We start from the raw sequence: 27,910 nt of genomic DNA, 5'->3' as shown, positions 1-27,910 counted from the left end.
GACAGAGTTGTCAGCTGCCTGCTGAGTGTTGACGGTGACCCAGCCCATACTGAGACCCTCAGTAGAGCCCAGAGATGTACCATCTCCAACAGCACCTCTATGCAGAAAAGAATACAAACTTTACACAAGAGGCGCTCATGAAACAAACATCGAAACAACTGCCGACAGCAACCGCGTGAGCCCGGAGGATGGGTATCTGATTCCCAGGGTCGCCACGTGGTATCACTTAACAAGCCATTTTCAGTAAGGGGCTTCCCAGGTGGCGCTTAAAGAATCTGCCCGCTAATGCCAGAGACTTAAAAGACGTAGGTTTGATCCTTGGGTTGGGAAGATACCCTGGTGGAGGAAATGACAACCCATTCCAGTGTTCTTGCTGGGAGAATCCCATGGACAGAGGAGCCTGGTGGGCTACAGTCCATGAGGTCACAAAGACTCAGACACGGCCGAACATCTCACCACGTTTTCAATAAGACCCAGGAGGCCTGTAAAAAGGCCGGAAAAAAGGGCAGAGCCTCAAGATCGTCCAAAAGCAAGAGCCCAGCGCCTTCAGTGTCTCTCCTGTGTACTCAGGCGTGTTTACTCCCACATGCGGACGTCTAGATCCCCAGGAATATACCAGAACCTCCTCAAGCCTCTCTGGACACCACCTATTCCCAGATTCCCCTTTTGAGGCTTTTTTTTTTTTTTTTTTTGCCTGCCATTTGGCCACTGATTATTTATTTGTGTATTCCCTAAATGTTTTTGATACATTCCCCTTTGAAAGGCTTTAGGTGCCAGGCAGGCTCTAAATCAGGTAATAAAAGCAGCCACTGCCCAGGGGGTATCTTCCACAAAACCACCAGGTGTGTCAAGTAATGAGATTCTTTGGGCGAGAAGCTGCGAAGGGACTTTAACCCCGTGGTGCCCACTGCACGGCTCTGAGGCTCCCGGTCCTCAGTGTGATGAGTTCTCGGTTTCCCAGGCTACTGCAGAGCCACAGACAGGAAGCGGAAGAGAATATATGACAATGCCACAGAGGCGTGCTGATTTTACTGAGACTGGGCTGTTTATCTTAAGTAAAGTCTCCCAGAATTGCTGCAAGCCTTTCGTTGATTTTTCAAAGCTGATTTTGACACTTTTTTGCCAGTTTCCTTGATGCTTTTATGGAGGAGAGAATTCCAAACCTCCAAAGGAAAAGCTGAATTATGCATTTTGTTGCTTAATATCTTTCTCCCCTGCTAGAATGTGGTCTCCATGAAATGGGACATCTCTCTTGTTTAAGACAGCACTTCCAGGGCAAACTAATATGACTTGGACAAAACAGGGGAGCCATAAATACTTTTCAGTGGATAAATGGGTGGATGAATGGAAGGGCAGTCTCCCTATAATGAAGCACATGGACTGTGACCTCAGCACCTGGTTGCCTTTCCATTCATTTGCTTTTTCTCTCCAGCCAATAACATCCACTCCCTAAGGCTCACACCCTCACTCAAGGGTCTTCATTTCACCCCAGCCCTCAATGCAGAAGGACCACCAGCAGCTGCATCAAAGCTACACCCAACACAATCCAGCATCTAATCATGAGCAACCTTTAACTGCACTTCACAGAGCAACAGAAAGCACATCTTTAGGATGGAGTTTTTGCATCAGTCCTTCGTTCAGGCGCCCTAGAGCCTCTTAAATCTTAGCATGCATGCTCACTCAGTCGTATCTGACTCTTTGCAACCTTTTGGACTGTAGCCCACCAGACTCCTCTGTCCATGGAATTCTCCAGGCAAGAATACTGGAGTGGGTTGCCATTCCTTTCTCCAGGGGATCTTCCAGATCCAGGGGTCAAACTGATAGCTTACAGTGAATGATGTTGGATTCGTGATCTCCAAAGAAGATTTAACTTTGGGACCAGGGACCAGGCTTGATTACTCAAGACCTTTTGCATTGCAGAGTTTTATTAAAGTATGAAAAGGGACAAAGAAAGCTTCTGACAGAGACCTCAGAAGGGGGATGCAGAGTGCCCTGCTTGCTAGTGTTAGCAAGGAAGTTATATACTCTTTTAATTGGTTATTACAATAAATCAAAAGAATGTCTCAAGGTTGTAAAGATCTTACTAGACCCACTCCCACAATTTATATTTTAAAACAACAGGATTAGAACTTAACAACAGAAAGATCTTACCAGACCCATTCTCATAATATACATTCTAAGATAACAGGACTAGTCAGAAGGTTTTCAGGAAGAAGAGACTGTCCTCCAGCAGGAGCAGGCAGATTCTCCACCATCTGAGCCACCAGGGAAGCCCCTAAATCTCAGCAATACATCTTCAATACATCTTTAAAAGTCAGTTTTCAGCTTTGCTGAGATTACACAATGCATCTGTTAATGAACCACTCCCATCCCGCTGCCAGAAAAGCCTCTGGATAGGAGAAGCGTTTTCTGCTGTTCCTGTTGGGAGGCTGGAGGGGTGGGGGGTGGCTCCTGCTATAGCCTCACATGCCCTAGTTCCTGGAGTGGAATCTCCCTCACTTTCCCCTAAAGGCTTCCACTGAGTTGGAAGATCATTTACTTGACACGAAGGATGCTCCTATCTCTCTCCCAGTCCTCATTCCCCTGATGGTGCCCTTGACCTGATTTTCCAGGCCCTATTCATTCTCCACAGTGGAAAAAAAAAAAAGAAAAAATAGACTCTTCTTCCTTTGTTCTCTAGAAACCCAGAAATAGGCAGGGGGAGAGGGTAACACAGGATTCTGAAGCTGAAATCACACTATTCATATGGAACCTGATCCTTGGGGAAAATCAAGCCTGTCCAGGCATGAACACACAGAATGTGTCCCAGACTGGCTTAAGCTTGTCTTATTTGACTTGCACTAGCCCTTGAGAGAAACGAATGCCCTCTTCAGATCACCATATGGGATGCCAGTGCCTGAAACATGCAGGTTGCTTCCTCCAGCAGCTCCCCTCTTGACGAGCTCTGACATTCTCACGTAAAAAGAACTGCCTGTGCGGCTTTGAGTTGCAGTGTCTGTTCTTGCTTTAGCACTGACTATTGCTTTAAGTGGCTTCTTTCTCAATCCGCTGCTGGGAATGCTTTCAAGGGTGAAAATGAGCCTCTATCAGATGCCCTCGAGGCTTGGGGCCCCGAGGGTGGTCATTCGGTGGGTCTTTGAATCTCCTGGATGGATTTGCAAAAGTTTGTGAATATTATGTTTGCTAATTTCAAGATGGGGTCTGTAACTTTGCCCTTCAAAGGGGCCCAGCATTCAAAGGAGATTAAGAACCAGTAGTTTACATCGTTGGAAATGGTCAATTATTTATTTAACTTTTCCAGCCTGCTTCTGGCATTGAGCTTCTCTGGGGGCTCAGATGGTAAAGCGTCTGCCCGCCATGAGGGAGAGCTGGGTTCGATCCCTGGGTCGGGAAGATCCCTTGAAGAAGGAAATGGCAACCCACTCCAGTACTCTTGCCTGGAAAATTCCATGGACTGAGGAGCCTGATCGGCTACAGTCCATGGGGTCACAAAGAGTCGGACATGACTGAGCGACTTCACTTTCACTCTGGCATTGACCCAGCTCACGGCACTTCTCCATGCCCTCCCCAGACATCTAAGCTCAGCCTGAGAAAGGCGCTCCTTTGCCTACTGCTTCTGAGAACACCCCCCTGCCAAACGTTCCTTCTGTAGCTGGTCTTAAAGCGTTCTTGCTTCTCTCCTGAGTAACTCTCAGCAGCCAACTGAAGAAGGAAAACTCCAGTCTCCGTGTTCTGAGACCCTCACACAAGGGCAGCGTGCACATCTCCTCCTGGAAGAGCAGCCTGGCACTTCGCCGATGCTGCCTCCGACAGTGGCCCCCAAGCTTCTTGGCACCAGGGACCAGTTCTGTAGAGGGTGCCGATCTTGGTAGATGGAATGGACAGACCTAAGTGGAGTCGTGACGGGAAAAAGCCAAAGGGATGACAGGGCTGTTGGCGGGAGAGGCAGGAGAAGGACTAAGCCTGCGTGTGACCTTCAGGGATGACTCAGCAGTCACATTAAAGTCTCAGGGGGATCAGGGTAGGATGGGGCAGGAGCCCATACGTGGACCTGTAGAAACAAGTAGAAGTTGGGATGAGTTCTTGGCTTTAAGCTTTACTCCCCCGCAGATCTAGAACCCATGTTTAAATGGGAAGTGGCGTTTCTGGCTCCGCTTTCCGTGGCCCTTAGGATCTTTTACGGCTGAACTTCTGTAGCAGCACCTGAGTGAAGGTGCTGGAGGACACGCACATGGATCAAACAGGTTTTTGCAGAATTTCCCCACCATCTCTCCAGCAGCTTCTGCTGAATGTGATCTGTTCAGCTTACAGAGTTCACCGCCAAAAAGAGCCGCTGTGTGCGGTGCTTTCCATGTAAATAAAAAATGTGTTTCTCACCCTCTGGGGAGATGCCCAGCATCACAGGCAACCAAGAGACTGGTCAGAAGTGACAGAAATGTCTCCACATTCCTCATCCCAAACGGACTCCATCTGAGAAGAGAATTCTCTGGCCCAGGAGCCGTCCTTGGCATGTCGGTGTTCCCATCTGTTTTTACTTCCTTCTGGCTATGACAGAAACGGAAAGGAAATCATGTCTCCTAAGAACCAGGGCTTGTATTATCTCTTCAGTATAACTATTGGTTTCTTACCCTCAAGCCATTTTTCAAGAAACCCTTAGAGTGCCCTAGCCTGCAGGAAATAAAAACTCTGAAATATTAATAATTTAAGCAAGAAGGAATGGCATTTAACCTTTCTGCTTCTGTATCTGGGAGAGGTTTAAATTAACAAGAGTGAACTTCATTGATAAACTGGGTCACATGGTTGGGATTCTACAACATTTAAGAAGTCAGGAAGTTTTAGTGCTTTCAGATCCATTCCAACATTAAATAAAGAACCTCCAGCCAAATTTTGCCCGTGAGCAAAATTTAATGAGCTAGGTAAGAATGATTTCTAATTAGTACATTAATTAATTTTTATGTAAAGAGATTTTCTGTAGTAACTGGGAACAGTTTATTCTCCGGAGCAGAGATAAATTGCCTTATTTATGATGTTCATTTATTTGGGGAATCTTCTTTTTCTTTTTTTTTCATCATAAAAAAATTGAAGTAATCTTTGGTCCAAACTCTTTCCAAATTATCACACGGTTTCACTAATAGAATTGAACTGAAGGAGGTTTTATTATGCTAAGAATTAAATTTATTCAGGAAGATAAATTCTAAAAGGACACACACTTACACAAACATGTACACACATAAATGAAAATCTACCAAAAAAAAGAATTCTTTAAAAGAGCAAATCTCTTCTCATTTTTTTTTTCAGTATGACTCATGCTAAAATTTAGACCTTGTAGGGGTTAGTGAAAGAGTCAATATTCTGAAACTTTGGAATGGCAGGATATCTGAAACGTAAGTAGAATCATTAAATAACAGAGCAGAAGAACACTTAAAACCACTTAATCATGATGCCAAATTCCTCTCCCACTCCTCACAGTTCAGTTCAGTTCAGTCACTCAGTCATGTCTGACTCCTTTTGACCCCTGCGGCTCGCCAGGCCTCCCTGTCCATCACCAACTCCTGGAGTTTACTCAAACTCATGTCCATTGAGTTGGTGATGCCATCCAACCATCTCATCCTCTGTCATCCCCTTCTCCTCTCGCCTTCAATCCCTCCCAGCATCAGGGTCTTTTCCAATGAGTCAGTTCTTTGCATCAGGTGGCCAAAGTATTGGAGTTTCAGCTTCAGCATCAATCCCTCCAATGAACACCCAGGACTGATCTCCTTTAGGATGGACTGGTCCAGCTCTCACAGGAGTCTGTTTTATAGATATGAAAACTTAGGGACAGACATGTGGATTTACAACAAGTTCACATAATTTGTTGGCTAGGATTTGGCTGCATGTAAGACAGTGAAGGTCACTCAGTCATGTCCAACTTTTTGTGACCCCATAGACTGTAGCCTGCCAGGCTTCTCTGTCCATGGAATTCTCCAGGCAAGAATGCTGGAGTGGGTTGCCATTTCCTCCTCCAGGGGATCTTCCCGACCCAGAGATCGAACCCTGGTCTCCTGCATTGCAGGAGGAATCTCTACCGTCTGAGCCACCAGGCGTGCTCATTAACACCAGCTTAAACGTATAAGGACATATTCTGTCCCACACAAAATAAAAAATAAAAGAAAATTAATCCAAAATAAATAAATCTAGGCTGTTATGATGGTCCCATGTTCCTTAAAAGTCCAGATTGGGGACTTCCTTGTTGGTCCAGTGGTGAAGAACCCAACTGCCAACGCAGGGGACACTGGTTTGATCCCTGATAGGGGAACTAAGATCCCGTATGTCGGGGCAACTACGCCCACACACCACAAAGTCACAACTAAGACCCAACACAGATAAATAAATAACTAGTTTGAATTTCAAAGTCCAGGCTATTGGCAGCTTCCATTTCCATGGTTCCCCTCATGAGCTCAGGCGGGGCTGCAGCATTCCATCCCCTGCCAGGCAGCAAAAGGCTGGAAGATGGAAGAGCAGAAAGGGGCACACTCCACTCTGTCCCAGCCGAAGGAGCCTGTCTCAGATTCCCCGCCAAGAGCACAGAGACACTCACAACAGTCATATGACTGTTCAACCTGGGCTGAGAAATGTCACCGCTCACCTGAATGCATTGGTGGCCTAAACACATCCACGCATACACAAGAACAGCAGCAACAGAAACTTCAAAACTATCATTGAAAGAGGAATTTTGCTAATAAGAAGGAGGGAAAATTTAATACTGTGCTGTGCTTAGTCGCTCAGTAGTAACAGACTCTTTGAGACCTCATGGACTGCAACCCGCCAGGCTCCTCTGTCCATGGGATTCTCCAGGCCAGAACACTGGAGTGGGTTGCCCTGCCCTCCTCCAGGGGATCTTCCCAACCCAGGGATCGAACCCAGGTCTCCCACATTGCGGGCAGATTCTTTTACTGACTGAGCCACCAGGGAAGCCCCTGGTGGAGCTAAATTTAATATCGGGCAGATAATTAATTTTTTGCCACATAACCAATTCATGTCAAAACTAAAATTCAGAGTTCTTAAATAGCAATTCTTTCTATGACAGAAAACCTGAGAATTCTTGGATTTAAAACTCCTTGCCTATAGTTAGAATCAAGAGCCAGACCTCAGAACTGATGACTCTTCTCTGCTGTCCCAGGAACTGTCCCAGTGGCATTCGGATGCCATTTCCTGGGGAGCAGCCTGACTTTTACAGCAGAAGATCTCCTGGAAGCCCCAAGGCCGTAAGCCCGTGGCGGGATCTTGGTCACGTCTTATATCCTTTGTGACTCTCTTAGCTTGTACCTGTGGAGCGGAGACACCAAAGCATAGACTGAAGGGGCAAGTCAGCTTCAGGACAAAATCCTATTCCCCTTTCCAACAAGACTTACTCACCTCTTAAGCTGCTTTCACGTGAATCTTATGACCTTGCTGCTAACAGCCCACTTAGATGTGATTTGTGATGCTCTTGGAAGCTTATTGTATAAAGTACACACACACACACACACACACACACACACACACACACACATGTCAATTCCTCCTAAGAAACAAGGATGTTGAGACTGGAGAGCAGAAGGATGAGAAAGAAGGAAGCTGCTCTGAAGAGTCTGTAGCAGCAAGTTAATGCATCGTGTGTGCTCAGTCGTGTCTGATTCTTTCTGACCCCATGAACTGTAGCCCACCAGGCTCCTCTGTTCATGGGATTTCCCAGGCAAGAATACTGGAGCGGGTTGCCATTTCCTCCTCCAGGAGATTTTCCCGACCCAGGGATCAAACCCACGTCTCCTGTGTCTCCTGCAAAGGCAGGTGGATTCTTTACCACTGTGCCACCTGGGAAACCAAATAATTAATTAATTATCTGCAATTATTGCATAACTGAGTTTTGAGAGTTTGTCCTTTAGCTAGTCGGGTGATGGTCTCCCAGAGAGGAAAGAAGGGAAATTATTCTTTTCCTATTTGCCAGAGAGGAAAGGGAAATAGGAGAAAGAAAATTGACTATCAAGAGATGACAATAGACAAATGACTAAAAGGCTGGAAAAAAAAAAAAAACCCTGAAAAACTATACAATGCAAACATTGGACTGACCAAGTAATTTCAAATGGCAAGGGCTTTATTTGGATGGATGTTTTCATCAATTTCAGTTCAGTTCAGTCACTCAGTCATGTCCGACTCTTTTTGACCCCATGGATTGCAGCATTCCAGGCCTCCCTGTCCATCACCAACTCCCAGAGTTTACTCAAACTCAAGTCCATCGAGTCAATGACACCATCCAACCATCTCATCCTCTGTCATCCCCTTCTCCTCCTGCCTTCAATTTCTCCCTCTTTTCCAAGGAGTCAGTTCTTCACATCAGGTGGCCAAAGTATTGGAGTTTCAGCTTCAGCATCAGTCCTTCCAATGAATATTCAGAACTGATTTCCTTTAGGACTGACTGATTGGATCTCCTTGTAGTCCAAGGGACTCTCAAGAGTCTGCTCCAATACCACAGTTCAAAAGCATCAATTCCTCAGTACTCAGCTTTCTTTATGGTCCAACTCTCACATCCATACATGACTCCTAGAAAAACCATAGCTTTGACTAGACGGACCTTTGTTGGCAAAGTAATGTCTCTGCTTTTTAATATGCTGTCTAGGTTGGTCATAGCTTTTCTTCCAAGGAGCACGTGTCTTTTAATTTTATGCAGTCACCATCTGCAGTGATTTTGGAGCTCCCCCCTAAAATTAATAAATTTTATATTTACATCTTATAATTTATATTTTATAAAAATATATTGAAAAATCTGCAGTGATTTTGGAGCCCCCTCAAACATAAATTCATCCATTTATTCACTCATTATTTCATACATTCAGCAAGCATTTCTGAGGAAGTTGACAACCCTACAGAAAGTTCTGTCCTAAGGACATTGTAAGACAGTGGTGATGGTGATGAAGGTGATGGTGATGAAGGTGATAATGATGGTGATGATGGAGGTGATGGCGATGATGGTGGTAAAGAAGATGAAGGTAACTATAAATACTGACGTCATACTAGCTATGTGCCAGACATTCTTCAAAGGATTTTGTTGAATTTTTTCATTTAATCTGCACATCAATTCCATGAGGGGATGATTATTTTTATCCCTATTTTGCATATTTAGGAATCTGAGACATAGAGGTGTGAGTCATCAGTTAAAGGTCATTCTGTTTTTATATAAACCTCCAAGAAAGCAGAGTAGTATATTGCGGTAGGTAACTTCTATGATGGCCCCGATGACCTCCACCTCTGATAGTCATGGTCTTGAGCAGACCCTTTCCCCAGGATAACTTTCTTGCAGCCGGTAGGATAACTGAATGTTGATTAGTCTCACTTCAGTCTTGCCAGTAGACTCTGTCCCCTGTGAATTTTGATGAAGCAAGTTGCCGCGTGCAGAAGGCCCACCTGATAAGACCTGGGGGTGGTCTCTGGTTCACAGTCAGCTAGAAACTGAGACCCTTAGTCCAATAGCCTGAAAGGTACTGGATCCTGTCAAAAGCCACATAAATGGACTGGAAGCTGATTCTTTCCTGGTTGAGACATTGGGCCTGGCTGACACCTTTACTGTAGCCTTCGAGAGCCTCTGACATGGAAGACTCAGCTAAGCCAGGCCATATTAGTGACCCTCAGAAACTGTGAGATTAAAAAAAAATACATTTAGTTTTAAACCACTAAGCTTGTGGTAGTTTGTCATGAATAAATAGGCATATAAATAATATGTGTACAATAAGGGGGCTTCCCTGGTGGCTCAGCAGTAAAGAATCTACCTGCAATGCAGGAGACGTGATCCTGCTCCCTGGGTCCGGAAGATCCCCTGGAGAAGTTAATGGCAACCCACTCCAGTATTCTTGCCTGGAAAATTCTATGGAAAGAGGGGTCTGGTGGGCTACAGTCCATGGGGTCACAAAAGAGTCTACTTAGAGACTAAACCACGACCATGTCTATAACACTTTTCAGGAGAGTTCCCTCCAAAAAGTCTAAAAGCAAAGGGAATACACATTAGGAGTGCAATTAATATCACTAGTGACAAAAATTAGAAATTAAACTAGTATTAAGATACAGAACAGAGAAGGCAATGGCACCCCGCTGCAGTACTCTTGCCTGGAAAATCCCATGGATGGAGGAGCCTGGTAGGCTGCAGTCCATGGGGTCGCTAAAAGTCGGACACGACTGAGTGACTTCACTTTCACTTTTCACTTTCCTGCATTGGAGAAGGAAATGGCAGCCCACTCCAGTGTTCTTGCCTGGAGAATCCCAGGGATGAGGGAGCCTAATGGGCTGCTGTCTACGGGGTCGCACAGAGTCGGACACGACTGAGGCGACTTAGCAGCAGCAGCAGCAAGATACAGAAATATTTTATAAATTGCCAGGAAAAGCATAGTGAATTATACAACCTGTTTTGCAGAGGGCTTGAGGAAGTGCTACCAGAGTATAGTCTTTAGGGAAGAAATTTTGCACCATGTATTAAAACTTAAACTGGACTTTCTCTTTAAAGTTTTTAAATTTTTAAAGTTTTTTTAAAATTTACCCAGCAATTCTGCTTGTAAAATTTTTATCTAAATAAACAATTAGATTTTTGTATAGAAATATACCAAGGTGCAGCTCACTGAATAGTTTTGATTATATAATTAAAAACAATCTAAAGTGGAAAACAATCCAAATATTTAGCAATTTGTTATTGAGTAAATGTTAGGACAACTCCAGACATAGAATTGTGTGCCTTCCTTTGCATGTTTAAGGTAGGAAAAAACTGAATAACATTGAAAAATAATTATGATTTATTAAATCACAAAGTATCTTATAAAGCAGACCTCACAGTAAATCTTTACTGTGTGAATTACATGTATATGTATGTAATATGCTCAGGGATGTGTATATGTAGCCTGAAAGTGAAAGTGTTAGTCGCTCAGTTGTGTCCAACTTTTTGCAACCCCATGGACTCTAGCCTGCCAGGCTCCTCTGTCCATGGAATTCTCCAGGCAAAAATACTGGAATGAGTAGCCAATCTCTTCTCTAAAGGATCTTTCCAACCCAGGGATCAAATCCCTGTCTCTTGCATTACAGGTGGATTCTTTACCATCTCAGTCACCGGGGAAGCCCACTCCAGGAACAAAGGACTGAAAGAATTTATATTAGGATGGTTAAAGACACTTACCTCACTGCCTCATTGCAGTGAGGCAAATCATCCATATATTATGGATGATTCTTATTTTCATATTTGTTCTTTTCTGCATTTTCCACACTTAAAATGATTATAGGTTGTTCTTGTAATTAGGAAAGAAGTAATGTATTATTGCTAACACTATAACTCACTTCATGATGCCAGACAGATGTGTTACTAAATGTTCATTTCTTTTTAATTTGTAGGCAGAAGACCCTGAAAAATACATTAAAGCAAGAAAACGCTGATAATATATTGTCTCTGGTAAGTAATGAAGTTAATCTTTCATTTTACTCTTGATAGTTAATTTGCTTCAGCTCGTACGTTGCCTTGCCAATGAGTCAGTGCCTCACCATGGCTGTTGGAAGCAAAATGATATTTTGATTATGTTGGCTGTTGATAAGAACTGCTGACCTATTAATTATAAAGGGTATAAAGTAATCAGAACCCATCCTATTCTAAAATATCGAGCACACAAATGATCTTGCAAACTTCCCAGAGAAGAAACAATCTACAGAAATATGGAGCCAATTTACTGTCCAAGAGAGTTTCCCAGAATAAATCATTTATTGGTCACTGAAGCTTCAAAGTGATTCCTGGATGAAATGAGCAACTGAATACAGATCAACCTTGAATGTATGTCTCAGGCTCTCACAGAATCTTGCATGATTAGACCATTCATAGTATTCATTCTTCAGCAGGAAACTCTTTGTTTCAATCAATCAATCAATTAAGGCTCTAGCAGATCAAAAACATGATTAATTAATGATTGCCTATAACACCCGTGACTCAGGGATAACTTGATTTTCTCAGGTTGTCTACCCATATGGAATGAATAGATCACAGTAGGGAGTTAAGTTGGTGACTATGGTGAGGGGCATGCAACGCTTTCTTTATCGCTGCTAAATTGGAGCAAACACTATACCCTGCACAAGAGTAACCAACCACGCTGTGTGAGTTCTGTATAAAACAGGATGGCCCAAATGAGGGCCACGCTGAGGAACAATACCTTATCTAGTGAGAACCAATACTGTCATGGGCTCGTCTGTGAAATATACACCAAAGGAAGAGGGAAAGTATTAAAGAACAGCTTGAACAGACTCTCGGAGATTTTTCAAGTCGGTAGTGAAATCCATGGGCCAAACACAGCTGATGCCCTCTAATGGGCCTTCAGTTCTGTATTATCATTTTTTATTTGTGTTACTTTGGTTGACTGCGTATTTTTGTGAGACTGATCTCACGTCCATTGTGCGGCTGAGACAGCGATGTGTTTCTCTGCTGTAACTTGAGTTATGGGCACAGAATGCAGGATTTAGGGATTCAGCCCCAGCAGACACCCTCGGCCCTCATCAGTGAGCCCGGGGACACTGCGATGCCCCCATTTTTCTCTTTGAATGACACCACTTCTCAGAATAACTGAGCAGTCCCCAGGGACATAAGATCAGGTGGCAGATCTCAATACCAGGTAAGGCAAGGCATGAGGTGGGGTTCACCATCCCAGTCGTCATGAAGGCTTACAGCATCACCTGATGATCTGATAAGAAGCACCTCGCTCCTGAGATGAGCAGAGTGAATGAGCAGAGGTGACAGACAGGCCGTGGGTGGTCCCTCTCCAGGCCGGGGCTTCTGCACGTCCTTCCTGCAATACCACCATGATTAAGGGCACCACCATGGCCAAACTCCGCTGTGCAACTTCAGGGCTTAGTCACCTGGAACATACTACATTCTCTCTGAGCTGATGTAGCTAAACACAAGCTGTGGCACCTGGGGCATACGGAAAGGGAACGTAGATCATACAAAGTATATGATTATTGTCACTAATATACATTTGTTGACATTCTGAAAACATTCGTGGGCCTTCTGCACACTCTGTAGGACATTGGAATAAATACTGGCTTGCTATTGGGTTGTGGATGGTGCAAGAATGGAACCTGGGAATTCGTAGCTGCTGTGTCACGGGCTCTGTGGAGTCCTGCCCTGAGTTAGCCCATAGGATTCTGCCAAGGTGAGTTTAGTAGATGTATCTTGAGGTGGTGGACGTATTTCCCTGGCATCTATTTGATGTGCCCTGTCTGTCTCCAGGTTTGGAGGGTATTGTCCATGAAATCTACACTCACCTGTTCTCTGCCCACCTCCTACAGCCTCAGGACTAGACTGGGTACCTCGTCAGGAATTGAAAGGAGTAGAAAGGTAAGGTATTTTTGTGATTCCTTTACTTCTAGCCGGCACTTAATGAGCAAAATCCAGGCTTGTCACATTTTAAGAAACTCGGGAATCAGAAGAGAGTTCAGTAGAATAAGGTGTCCTTTGGGAAGTGAACTGACTTAGAATCATTGAAAACTGTATTTTAAGAAGCTCGAATGGCCACCAATGGTCAATTAGGAGAGTGTGTGTGTCAGATGTATCCCAGAGCAACGGGCTCCCCGCCACTCAGCACACACACACCTGTCAACACGCTTGCCTGCCCAGGTTTGCACTCCCCATCTTATCTGTGTCTGGAGAGGCAGAGAGTGGCTGGTGGGCTTCCAGACACACTTGACTTCAGACTGAGGACTTTCTGGCACTTCCTGTGTGCTGTCATGACCTGCGTTGGCCTATGTGATGCCATGACCCTTGTCTAGCTTGTTATTATTGTTAGCTTACGGTGATCATACATCAGGGGGCAGCGGATCAGAGTTCAGGCCCTGGAGCTAGACTGCCCAGGTTCAAACCTGGCTCAGCTGTGACACCTTAAGCAAGTTACTTAAGGTGATCTGATCTCTCTCATCTGCAGTTTCCTCATTTATAAATTAGACATTACTGCTGTTGCTGTTCAGTTGCTCAGTCATGTCCAACTCTTTGGGACCCCATGGACTGCAGCACACCAGGCTTCCCTGTCCTTCACTATCTCCTGAAGTTTGTTCAAATTCATGTCCATTGAGTCCGTGATGCCATCCATCCATCTCATCCTCTGTTGCCCCCTTCTCCTCCCGCCTTCAATCTTTCCCAGCATCAGGGTCTTTTCCATTGAGTCAGCTCTTCACAACAGGTGCCCAAAGAATTGGGGCTTCAGCTTTAGCACCAGTCCTTCCAGTGAATATTCAGGGTTGATTTCCTTCAGGATTAGAGCTCATAATTGCTCCCATTTCATAGAGAGATGATTGGAAATAAGTTAATATATGTAATTTGACACAGTACTGTGCACATGATAAATTATGACTAAATATGAGCTTTTATTACTAGACCATGGGGTCAGAGAGAGAGTGAATAATGAAATACCCCTATAGCATCATATGTCAGGATTTGGTGTTTCAGCTAGCCATCAGTCACCTAAAGTCCTATCCATCTCCTTCCAAATAAAATCTACCCCTGGGTTCCATCTCACCAGAAGTATCAGCATGGTTCTGGAAAAGGATTAGCATGTCAAAAGGGAAGACCCAGTCTTATAATAATGTTCATTCACCTGCCTACTGAGAAAATAGTTCTCACGTGCTTTCCAGACTCAGGTCCTTAGCAAAAGCAGATGACGCAATGGAGATCACGGTTGGCAAGCCCTCCGCTGTCGTGAAGAGTCCATTGTGAGCCACCTTGACTCCTCCTGGAAAAAGCTAGAGAGCAAATTAAGTCCTTTCTGGGAGGAAATTCATAAAAATGTAAATCATGATTACTTCAGGGTGGAGCATCAAAACTGACTTTTATTTCCTCCTTTTCACCTGTCTGCATTTTATACATCTCTGTGAGAATGTATTCCTCTGACCCAGAGCATATTATACAAAGCGAAGTAAGTCAGAAAGAGAAAAGCAAACATCATATATCCACACATAGGTATGGAATCTAGAAGATACTGAGGAACCTATTTGCAGGGCAGCAGAGGAGACGCAAAGAGAACAGAATGTGGACGTGGCGGGGTAGAGAGGGGAGTGGAGGGGGGAGCCAATTCAGACAGTATCATGGAAACATACATCATCAAACTTGCTGTATAACACAGGGAGCTCAAACCCGGGGCTCGGTGACAACCTAGAGGGGTGGGGAGGGGGAGGAGGGAGGCTTAAGAGGGAGGGGACATATGGCTGATTCATGTTATATGAATATATGGCAGAAACTAGCGCTATGTTGTAAAGCAATTATCCTCCAATTAAAAATAAATAGATAAAAAGAATGTATTCCTTTGAAGAAAACTTGCCTGCCTATATGGGCTTCCCTGCTGGCTCAGATGGTAAAAAAAATCTGCCTGCAATGCAGCAGAGAAGATCCCCTGGATAAAGGAATGGCTACCCACTCTAGTATTCTTGCCTGGAGAATTCCACGGACAGAGGAGCCTGACGGGCTACAGTCTATGGGGTCCCAAAGAGTCAGACACAACTGAGAGACTAACACTTTTCAGTTCACTTCCTGCATATCTATAGTGGCAACTTTCTGAAAATGAAGTTTCTGACTCAGAAGTGCCCAGTCGATAATCTAAGAGCCCTATTTTGTGAAGATTTCAGGAAAGGGAGGCAAGACATAGGAGAAGCCCTAAAAGCAGGTTGGAGGCGGCAAACCCATGACCCAGGAGGCTGACATCCAGGTGTGAGCGCTGCTGGCGGGCAGACCACCACATTGCAGCTGCTCCTTCCTAACAGAGCCATGAGGATTTGCCTGTCTTCTCCCACTGCTGTGGGAGGGAAGAGAGGACCATATTACAGCGTTCCTACAGCAAGGCTGGGCTTCCCAGGCAGCTCATTGGTAAAGAATCTGCTGTCAGTGCAGGAGCCGAAGGAAACATGAGTTCCATCCCTGGGCGGGGAAGATCCCCTGGAGCAGGAAATGGCAACGCACTCCAGTACTTTTGCCTGGAGAATCCCATGGACAGAGAAGCCTGGGGGCTACAGTCCTTGGGGTCACAGGGTCAGACACGACCAAACAGCCTACACACACAGCAATGCTGCCAGCCCCAACTGGTCCCTGCAGGCAAATCTGGCCTCTAAGCCAGTTGCCCCCTCTACCCCAGCAGCCAGAGATCTTGGTACAGGAGCTTTAACACCCCCAGGACTCAGACACAAGGAGAAACTGGTTCTCATCACTGCAGTGCTACCAAAGTCAGGCTGGCACCGATCCTGCACCTCAGCCTGAAGCTCAGTCCTCCTGCCATTACATCAAGGGTTTTGTTCCTGGGTCCTATTTTCTGCACCTGTGACCCTCTGGGACAAGTGAAAGTCACTCAGTTGTGTCCGACCCTTTGAAACCCCATGGACTATACAGTCCATGGCATTCTCCAGGCCAGAATACTGGATTGGGTAGCCTTTGCCTTCTCCCGGGGATCTTCCCGACCCAGGGATTGAACCCAGGTCTCCCGCATTGCAGGTGGATTCTTTACCAGCTAAGGCACAAGAGAAGAAGCCCTTGTGGCTAGCATTCTCCCTTTTCTCAGCATTGGAGACCTGCTCCCGGATCTCAGGTCTGACGGGCTGCCTCGACGGGAGTGAATGGACTTCTCTGGCGATCTCCATGTGCTGTGCTGAGTCTCTAACAACATTCCTAGCACAAGCAAGCCTGAATTTTTCAAAGTAGTTTCATTGCTCTTTTGAGTTTTGAGATGCCTTAGAATAATTGATTGGACTTCCAGAAATTTTCAATATTTATCATCCTTATGCAACCAAATTATAAGGATGAGAGTCAATGGTATGCTTGAAGCTTATCTCAAGAGTGATTATTGCAATCAATTTTATTGAGGTTCACTTCCATACCAATAAAACACACTCATTTAACGTGTACAGCTCAACGAGTTTTGACGAATGTATTCACCACTTCCAAGATATGGAATATTTTTTTAATCACCCCACAATTCCCCTCTTACCCCTTTGCAGCCAATTCTTCCTACTTCTAAGAGAGGGCAACAGCTGCCATGCTTCCTGTGACTATCCTTTCACCTCTTTTTAGAATGCCGCAGAAACGGAGCCATACACCACGTCCTTTCCAAGGCTTGCCCTCTGTTGTTCATCAGAGGGTTCTTGAGGGTCGTCATTTTGTTACCTAAGTGTAGCAGTGGTCCCTTCCTTTTTGTGGATGAGCAGGAGTTCCGTATTCCCATGCGCAGATGCAGCCCCATCTGTCCGTCCCTTCCCCTGGCCACTTCCACTTCTTGCTAATTTTCAATTAAAATGAAGCAACTGCTCAAGTCTTTCTGTGGACATATGTTTTCATTTCTCTTGGGTAAGTACTGGGGGTGGAATTCCTGGATGATACAGTAAATATACTTAAATGTAGGAGAAACTGCTGAAATGTTTTCCAAAAATGGATACGCCACGGCACTCTTTCTCTGGCTGTCACATGTCTTTGTTTTCATGGGTTTCACAGCTTGTCACCACTTGGGTTGCCAGTCTTTTATATTTTGGTTATCTAGTGGTTTTAGTTTTCATTATTGTGATGTCTAGTGATGTTGAGTATCTCCTTACATGGGTGTGCTCACTGGCCACATATATATAATATATAATACATAACACATGATACAGAATATGGAATATTTCTTCTTTTGTGAAGTGTCTGTATAAATCTTGTGGCCTTTAAAAAAGTCTCCTTATTGAAGTATGACTGGCCTATAAGTACTTGTAGGTATTTAACGTCTACAACGTGAAGAGCTTGGAGACACACCTGTGGAACCATCCCCACAGCCAATGCCATAAATACTTCTGGCACCTGCAAAACTCGCCTCCTGCCTTGTGAATTGTTTTTCTTTTTTTGTAGCAAATATTTAAGTAACAATATAGTATTGTTGTTCGGTGGCTCAGTCGTGTCCGATTCTTTGAGACCCCGTGGACTGCAGCACACCAGGCCGCCCCGGCCACTCTCTCCTGGAGTTTGCTCAGACTCATGTCCATTGAGTCAATGATTCCATCCAACCTCTAAAAACAACACTGGTGCCATTTGAACCAGAAATCTCACTTCTAGGCGTGGATCCAAAGGAACTGAAATGAGGACCTCAAAGACAGACCTGCGTCTCCATGTGCATTATAGCACTGTTCATAACAGGCAAGACGTGGAAGCAACCTACATGCTTACTGACAAATGAACGGTCATAAAAGGTGGCGTTTATATACAATGGAGCTTCCCTAGAGGCTCAGTTGGTAAAGAGTCTGCCTGCCAGTCAAGAGTCTACCCTGGGTTGGGAAGATCCCCTGGAGAAAGGAAACGCTACCCACTCCAGTATTCTGGCCTGGAGAATTCCATGGACTGTATGGGGTTGCAAAGAGGCGGGCACGACTGAGAGACTTTCCCTTTCATTTTCAGAGTTAATTTACACTGTTTGTTAGTTTCTGCTGTACAGCAAAGTGACTCAGTTATGTATATATATATTCTTTTTCATGTTCTGTTCTATTATGGTTTATCCCCCACCACTCTTGACTGTAACAATTTCTGCTGTGGTGTTTACCTACTGGTGGCTTCCTTTTCCATCATCCATTCTACGGTATGAATCAGAATTCCAGTATAAGAATAAGCTGGCCCTGGGACTTTCTTGTTGGTCCAGTGATTGGGATGCTGAGCTCTCAATGCAAGGGGCACAGGTTCGATCCCTGGTCGGAGAACTAAGGTCCCACATGCTGCACGGGACAGTGGGGGAAAAGGGAGAATGCTACTGACCCTTTTCCGCCATTTATTTATATTAACACAGATATTTATTTTACCCTATAGCTTTATATTCTTTACCCTCATTATTTACTTTCTTCCTCAAATTGTTTCCATTTCGGTCGCTGTGATATAGGAACTCGTTCTTTAATAAATTCTTCAAAAGAGCTTCAGGAAGGTGTGGAATTCCTTACCTCTTATATGTTGACACCTGTTTTCCAATGGTCTTCATGCTTTTTTAAAATGCTGCTTTATCTTTACCTTCCTTTATGGTCCCTTTTGAAGAATCAGATGACAGTCTAATTCTTTTATCTTTGTAAACTATTTGATCTTTGCTTGAGGCCTTGAGAAATTTTTTTTCCCCATCTTTGAAATCAAGTTTTACTCAGATGTGTCTCTGAGTTGATCATTCAGAGTTCCTGCTCCCAGATACCTAATAAGTCCTTCTAAGGTATAGGTTAATCTTTTTTCTCAAAGATTTTCTTGGGTTATAGTTTTTAAAATTATCTTATTGTCCTGTTTTCTTCCTTGTTAGAAAGTGAAAGTGTTGGTCAGTCAGTCGTGTCTGACTCTTTGTGACCCCATGGACTGTAGCCGCCAGGCTCCTCTGTCCATGGGATTCTCCAGGCAAGAATTCTGGAGTGGGTTGCCATTCCCTTCTCCAGGGGATATTCCCAAACCCAGGGATTGAACCCGGGTCTCCTGCATTGCTAGTGTATTCTTTACCATCTGGGCCACCAGAGAAGCTCCTTGGGAAGGCCCTTTCTCCCTTGGGTACCCCCCAAATAAAACTGTTTTTCCTACTCTGCCTGTTTTGCATTCCCACTACTTTATTCTGGTGATTATTTTTTACCTCATTTTTTTTAAGTTTTATTTTATTTTTAAACTTTACAATATTGTATTGGTTCTGACATATATCGAAATGAATCCGCCACAGGCATACACGTGTTCCCCATCCTGAACCCCCTTCCCTCCTCCCTCCCCATACCATCCCTCTGGGTCGTCCCAGTGCACCAGCCCCAAGCATCCAGTATTGTGCATCGAACCTGGACTGGCGACTCATTTCATATATGATATTATACATATTTCAATGCCATTCTCCCAAATCATCTCATCCTTTCCCTCTCCCACAGAGTCCAAAGACTGTTCTATACATCAATGTCTTCTTGTTTTCCTTCAACAATTCACATTAAATTTTTATTTGAGTCTGCATCTTGTAACTTATTAAAGTCTGAGATAATTTTGTCTTTTCTTTCATTTCTTTCCTAAGTTCAATGAACTCCTTTTGTTTCTTCCTGGCATTTTTAGTTTGTTCATTTCTGTCGGTAATTTTTGGAGTTCTCGTCAAGGTTCTTTTTCATATCCTCAAATGCTTGTTGGAATACCTGCCATTTTACCTGGAGTGCTATCTTATAGTTTTTGGCTTTATGACTATTTGCCAGGGTGGGGTAGTTTGCTTCAGCTGATACATGTTGAATTTAGTTTGGGTGGGATTTTTGGCTATAACTTGTGGTGACGTGTTAAACTTTCATTGTTCATTTTTGTAGGATTGAAGTAATTTACGTAATTCCTAGTTTAACAGTACCTAGTTCTTTCAGTAAAGCAGAGTTCAGGTACTCTAATGGATTTTTTTTTTTTTTTTGGTATGAATATGTGTGGTGGGGTAGAAAGGTAGTGTTTCTTCTGATTTTGTAGGGGTTTGTTGAGCTGGAACTTAGACTTCCCCCCTTTGCTTTTCCCCTTCCACTGTATCACCAGTGTCCTGTCTCACCCCCTTCCTGCGTTTTCATCCCTCCCCTGGAAGTTATTCATTTTGAAGATCCCCCTTTCGGTGTGTGCACTGAGTCCCTTCTGTAACCAGGACACTTTTCAGTAGACTCAGGTGGGCTAAATCTTTCCTGGCAGTGGTTGTGGGTCATTGGTCCAGGGTCAGCTCCCTCTTGTCTTGCCCCTGTCCCTGTAATTGGGCTGTTTGCTTCTCACAAAGCCTGAAGCAGAGTGTGCATGGGGATGGAACACAAGAGGCTGATCCCCAGAATTTAGCATCCTCTCCCTTCATGGTGTAGCTGTCTTGAAGTTTAGGCATTTTCTGTTATGCTGAGAGTATAGGTTTTGTGTACTACTTTCTTTTCTTGATGTTCTTCCTTGGATCTGGAGAAAAATTGGAGGGATGGAGACTTAGGCTATTGCCATGGTCTTCAGCTATTCAGGCACCATTTACTTTTACTATTTACTTCTATTATTTTTACTATTATTATTATGGCCATGCTCCATGTGGGATCTTAGATTCCCAACCAGAGATTAAACCTGTGCCCTTTGCACTGGAAGCATGGAGTCTTAACCACTGGACCATTAGGAAATTCCCTTTATTATTTTCTTAATTGTACTTATTTTTGCTTACATTTCTCTTCTCTCTCTTTTTTACCTTTTATAATTTTAAATATTCCATTTTTATTTTTAGATCTTTCTACTTAGCTACAAATTTCTTATAAACACTTTATGTTGTTTTCATTTTCATTTATTCAAATTATTTCCTTGTGTTTTCCTTTAAAGAAAAAAAAACATAGGCATTTTAAAGTATCTTGTTCAATTTCCAAACACTGGAGGGATTTGTCAAATATATTCTTATTCTATTTTAATTCCATATGATCCAGACATACTTTTGTTTGATTTAATTTGTCTAAAGGTTATTGAGAAGTGTTTTACATCCTGAATCATGATCTATTTTGGTGAATATTTCATGTACAGTTGATGTTATGTGTATCTGGCCTCTGTGAGATGGATGTACCATAAATTCCAGTTAGATCAGCTTGTTGACAGTGCCATTCAAATGTTCTAGACTCTTCAGAGTTTTCTATGTATTTTTATATCCATTACCCAGAGATAAGAAGTGATGGAGTTTCAACTGCAGTGGTAGATTCATGTATTTCTGTTTTCAGTTCTCTCAGAGTTTGCTTTGTGTAATTTGAAGTTCTCTTATGTTCATATACATTTAGGATACTTGTGTCCTCTTAATGGATGTTCGCATGTCTCACTATGTAATGTCTTTCTTTGCCCATGGATATCTCTTTGTTCTAAAGTCCGCTTTGCGTGATATAATCATTACCACTCCAACTGTCTTATAATGAGTGTTTGCCCAGCATCTTCTCCATCTTTTTTAACTTCTAACTTAACTGTATCTTTATATTTAAAGCATGTCTTGTAGAAGACCTGTAATTGATCCTGCTTTTTTATTAATCTAACTTCTCTGCCTTCTGGTTTTTAAATGGAGCATTTGGATCCACGTGCAAAGCTAATAATGTTAAATTTAAAACTACCATCTGTGTGTTCTCTGTCCTTATTTTCCCCTTTGTCTTGTCTAATCTTGGATTAAGTCTATTTTATTGCCACTATTGGCATATTAGCTATACTTCTTTTTTTTTAAGTGATTGATTGTTCTGTAGTTTGGGCTTCCCTGTGTCTCAGCTGGTAAAGAATCTGTCTGCGAGGAAGAATACCCGGCTTCAATCCCTGGGTCAGGAAGCTCCCCTGGAGCGGGGGCATGGCACCTCACTCCAGTATTCTTGCCTGGAGAATCCCATGGACAGAAGAGCCTGGTGGGCTATAGTCGACAGAGTCACAGAGTCGGACACGACTAAAGAGACTTAATATGCATAAAGGTATACTTCAATTTCCTCCCACCCACCTTCTAGGCTATCTTTTGAAACATTTTATTTCTGTGTAAACTGCACAAAATATTATTATCATTTTCTTGAAACAGTTATCTTTCAAAATATCTTTGGAAAAGGAAGACAGTTTTAAAAATATTTTTGCAATTACTGGATATTTACAATATTTTGTATTCTTCATATCTTTATGTAGACCCATCACTCCATCTAATTTCAGTTTTATTCCATCTGAAGAATTTCAGATTTGATTTTTTATTCCACAGAGAGCTGAAGCACTACCTGATCTCATGCTTCTTCCGACGTCAGCTTCACAGTGTTTAAACCAGAGCCTAGAGTGCTCTCCAAATTTGGAATTAATCAGCTCTTAGAATCTCTCCCCTTTACTGCTTCTTCTACTTGTTAGATCTTCTCTGATAGCCCTTTTTCTAAACTTCCGCACTAGATTCTAAGGTGAAATTCCCAGGTCCTGTACCCTATAGGACTGAAGAATTAATTTATCCAAATTCTGAAAGTACTGTTTCCTGACAGCTCAGTCTCATTCTCTGAAAGTTTCCCTCAGATGAAGATAGTCCCTCCACTTCAGGTCACAGTGTCTTACTAGGGACAGTTCACGTCCAATGATGACTGTACCCCACCAGCCCTTCTGTCCATGGAATTCTCCAGGCAAGAATGCTGGAGTGAGTTGCCATTCCCTTCTCCAGTGGATCTTCCTGATCAGGGATTGAACCTGGGTCTCCTGCATTATAGGCAGATGCTTTACCATCTGAGCTACCAGGGAAGCTCACCTCCCATCTTTTCTTTAGGGCAAGTTTTCTGTAGAACAATTTCCATTTCAGACTTACCATGGAATCTACTGAGGTCATTTTGCACTGGATGCTTGATCCACTTCTGCAACTGCCATTCCTGCATCCATCATTCCCCCGTGGATGTTGATCTTCAAGGCATCATTTCAGTTCAGTTGCTCAGTCGTGTCTGACTCTTTGCAGTCCCATAGACTGCAGGCTTCCCTGTCCATCACCAACTCTGGAGCTTGTTCAAACTCATGTTCATCGAGTCAGTGATGGCATCCAACCATCTCATCCTCTGTCATCCCCTTCTCCTCCTGCCTTCAATTTTTCACAGCATCAGGGTGTTTTGCAATGAGTCAGTTCTTCACATCAGGTGGACAAAGTATTGGAGCTTCAGCTTCAGCACCAGTCCTTCCAATGAATATTCAAGACTGATTTCCTTTACGATGGACTGTTTTGATCTCCTTGCAGTCCAGGGACGCTCAAGAGTCTTCCCAACACCACAGCTCAAAAGCATCAATTCTTTGGTGCTCAGCCTTCTTTATGGTCCAACTCTCATATCCATACATGACTACTGGAAAAGCCATAGCTTTGACTAGAAAGACCTTTGTCAGCAAAGTAATGTTTCTGCTTTTTAACATGTTGTTTAGGTTGGTCATAGCTTTTCTCCCAAGGAACAAGCAGCTTTTTATTTCATGGCTGCAGTCACCATCTGCAGTGATTTTGGAGCCTAAGAAAATTAAATCTGTCACTGTTTCCATTGTTTCCGCATCTATTTGCCATGAAGCGATGGGACCAGATACCATGATATCACTTCATTTTTTGAATATTGAGTCTTAAGCCAGCTTTTTCACACTCCTCTTTCACTTTCATCAAGAGGCTCTTCAGTTCTTCTCTTTCTGCCATAATGGTGGTGTCATCTGCATATCTGAGGTCATTGGCATAACCCAGTGAATTTCTTCCATTAAATCTGTGTCTCATGGTCAGTCTCATAGATTACCTGAGCTGTGATATCTAATGCCAGGAGTAGTCTGATGAAATAGATTCCAAGATGAATTTGGGAGCCGATCCCCTGCTGGTGGGCTGCCGGCAAGCATGATGTGAATGACAGACAGAGGACAGGGAGCCGGTGATCTGCAGTCATCAACGTGCAGTTACTGAAACTTTCATTGGTGATGAAATGGGATGAGAAGAGAGGAAGGAAGTGCACTGGCTGGTGCGAGATACGACTTCTCAGTTGCTGGAGAGGCAAGGGGGTAAGAGCAATTACAAGGGTCATCAAATCAGATGATGAATGCACAGCAGAAAAACAATAAAAGGCTGAGGTTGTTAGCATCCATTAGAGGCTCAGTGTGAAAAGCAGAAGACTTTTTAGTTATCATATTTATATTGTAAAAAGGATCTCATCTCCTGCAGCCAAAGGACAGAAAGTAAATTGTGTTATCAGGCCCGGAACTTAATTATAAGATGAGTAGAACTCCAGAGAATCTTAATTCTCAACTTCAGCAGTAATGCATGGCCAAAGTCAATGCTGTGACTGAGAATAGTGGGACCCTGAGACTTGGGGTAAGGAAATATGGAAGTAGGCAATGGAAAATCTAAATCCTAAACCCTCTGGGTGTTTGTACATGTGGCTTCAATCATGTCCGGCTCTTTGCAACCCCATGGACTGTAGCCCACCAGACTCCTCTGTCCCTGGTATTCTCCAGGCAAGAATACTGGAGTGGGTTGCCATTTCCTCTCCAGGGTAATCTTCCTGATCCAGGGATTGAACCCATGTCTTCTGCACTGCAGGCGGATTCTTTACCACTGAGCCACCTGGGAAGCCAAATCCTCCCAGTTGACTGATGTTCCGTATTTATGCAAAGATGATGTAGAGGATTTCTGCCTTGCAAAAATACATTAGCTGTCTGTTCACTCCCCACTCCTGGTGTGACACACATTTCCCCTCCTGGCCACTAGACCAATAGCAAGGCATGGAACAAAGCATAACCTGGATGGAAAAGTTCTGGGTCTGCCAAGAAAAAAAGGAGCGGTATTCTGAATGAGCTGTAGAAATTAGTCAGCAGGTGCCAGGGGAGTATGTACAGGACAGGGTCCTGAGGTCACCAACTCAAGGCCGAGAGTATAGGATGAGACAAGCAGAGTTTATTCACATGGGAGAATTCTACCATGACAGAGGGTTTAGTATCCTGGGAGCACCTCAAAGAGGAAGGGCTAACAAGTTAATGAGAACGCTCTTAGAAGCTTTCCCTGAGATGTTACAGAAACCTGAATGAACTTTTTGGTCAACCCACTATGATGAACGGGGCTCCCCTGGTGGCTCAGTGCTAACAAATCTGCCTGCAATGAAGGAGACTTGGGTTCGATCCCTGGGTTGGGAAGATCCCCTGGAGGAGGAAATGGCAACCCACTCCAATATTCTTGCCTGGAGAATCCCATGGACAGAGGAGCCTGACTGGCTACTGTCCCAGGGGTCTGAAAGAGTCAGACACAACTGAGCAACTAAACAACAAAACAAGTATAATGAACACTGCTGTAAATTACATGTGAAATTCATTAATAGAGTTAAATCCTAAGAGTTTTCATCACAAGGAAGATTTTTTTTCTTTTATTTTGAAGTTATCTGAGATAATTATGGATGTTTACTAAACATTTTGTGGCAATTATTTCCTAATATATATGCATCAAATCGTTATGCTGTACACCTTCAACTTAGTGCTCTATATCAGTTATAGCTCAGTAAAGCTGGGAGGAAAAATTCTTAAAGATGACAATGTTGCATGAAAGGAAATAATATATTTTTTAAATTTCAATTAAATAATAACATATTCTAAAATTAATGTAAAGCTAGACACACCTTTCAATTACAATTATGCTTGAAAATACTACATGGGAAAACAAAGATTGCAAGAAAATGAACCAGGAGAATTGTAGGTAACATTTGCTTTTTATTTTCTCTTATATTCTTTGTGTATTTAAAGAATTCTGGTAAATTAAATCTATCTTAATACTTGAATCCTTTGTTTTAGTTTCAAAATTCTGTATTTTGAAGATGGTTCTCTTGTAAAACACTCTTAAAAATGAAATATTTTTCTTCTTTTTGTTTCTTTTAAGAGAAATGGCACTAGTCCTATGGAATATAACCAGAGATTTCAGATGAGGCTAAAGGATACGCACACAGCCCTGAATCCCTTGTTCTAGTGCTGAGATCCCATCATTCTTCAAGGGCTCTATGGCAGTAGATTATTCAAATCCCATCAGAGGGCTTGCATCAGGGCTGAGGTAGTACTTTGATAGATTCAGAACAGTGAGGTTGGGTGACCTACATTAAAGAAGGGAAAAAGAAATCTAACTATACCCAAGACTGAGGCAACATCTAATGCCTCCTAAAGAAACTAGAAGATGTGGTCTATAGCAAATACTTAGAGCAAGAATCACTGCAATTTGAAATGACCTCCTTGGCCAATCCCTTGAATTTTAATTAGTTTTTACAAAATGACTTGTTCAAAGGAAGAGATCAGAAGGTATTTCCTAGAAAATACACTGATTTCATTGCCATATGATAAAATGTTTTTTGTAAAAAGATTTTTTTATGAAAAATTCTCTTTATAAAAATAAAAATATTTTTACTGCTGCTTCCAATTCATCTACAAATAATGAAAGGTCTATCATTTGATAATTGGGAGATTTCATACATTTCACACTGAGCTCTGTGTCTTTATGTGCTGGGTTCTAACGTGTAAATAAGCTTCAAGGGCAAGTGAACATTCCAGGAGGAGAAAATAACAGGAGCAAACATTTCTATTGAAATCCCCAGCTACTGAACTCAATCCTCCCCACTTCAAATGCTACCTTGCACGGTGAATATGACCATCATCTTGTTTTTTGCCAAAGTAACCGATTCATTCTGTAGGGTAGAGGCCAAGTTTTGTTCTTCTATAGGCTTCCCTAGAAGCAGAGTTTGAGAAAAGGATTCTTCTCCTTGTGATTTGTTGAAGAAGTTCCCTCAGGAGAGGCAGTGAGGGGAGCATGGTGGGGCAAGGTGAACAGCTTAGCAAGCTCATGTGATCTCAGCAGGACACCAGCTGGAAGCAGAGCTGGGGGAGGTGAGTGGAACCCACCAGGTACTTACTCCTTCTCACTGTTGCTATGGAAACCCGAGCCATGATGGGGAAGAGGAAATGTTTCATTCAGTTCTTGGGCATCATTTACTTGCACTCAATCCAAGGTCAACATAACTGGTCACTCTTGTTAAGAATGAGGTCAATACCAGGGACAAACAAGATGAAGTAGAAAAGACCATGGGCAGGAAATCAAAAGAATTTTCTGAATTCTGGTTCAAAATCCTGATACCGCCTTGTGGAGTTTCTTTGTTTCTGTTTTTTTTGGCCCATGCGACATGGTTTTCAGGATCTCAGTTCCCCCTACCAGGAACTGAACCGGGGCCAAGGCAGTGAATACACGGAGGCCACCAAGGGACTCACTAAACAACTTTGTTCTTGGTATTCAGATTCTACTCTGGAAAAGATGAAAGAGTCGATCATCTGAGTCATTTATTGTAAAGCTAAAAATATATGAAAGCTGTTTTTTTGCTTTAATTCATCTAAGAGTTGTCCAAAACGGGCACGGTGTGGCTGAGAAATACACACCTGTCTGACTTGTCTGAACTCAGTTTTCAGCGCCTCCCCACAGTG

The 27,910-nt window shown here is 43.2% G+C and overlaps 1 long non-coding RNA gene and 1 other non-coding gene across 2 annotated transcripts; one reads left to right on the top strand and one right to left on the bottom strand.

Annotated features, from left to right (window-relative positions):
- Positions 1-11,380: 11,380 nt before the first annotated feature.
- Positions 11,381-17,304, top strand: LOC112586640. The gene is made up of 3 exons (XR_006553020.2): positions 11,381-11,440; positions 13,259-13,366; positions 17,075-17,304. It is a non-coding gene; the product is annotated as an uncharacterized LOC112586640 (long non-coding RNA).
- Positions 17,305-23,131: 5,827 nt separating this feature from the next.
- On the bottom strand, positions 23,132-23,203 carry TRNAY-AUA. Its single transcript has one exon. It is a non-coding gene; the product is annotated as a tRNA-Tyr (tRNA).
- Between the last annotated feature and the right edge of the window lie 4,707 nt (positions 23,204-27,910).

This window comes from Bubalus bubalis, chromosome 8 (assembly GCF_019923935.1).
Source record: "Bubalus bubalis isolate 160015118507 breed Murrah chromosome 8, NDDB_SH_1, whole genome shotgun sequence".
Taxonomy (NCBI): domain Eukaryota; kingdom Metazoa; phylum Chordata; class Mammalia; order Artiodactyla; family Bovidae; genus Bubalus; species Bubalus bubalis.
This window is presented reverse-complemented; position numbering and strand designations above follow the sequence as displayed.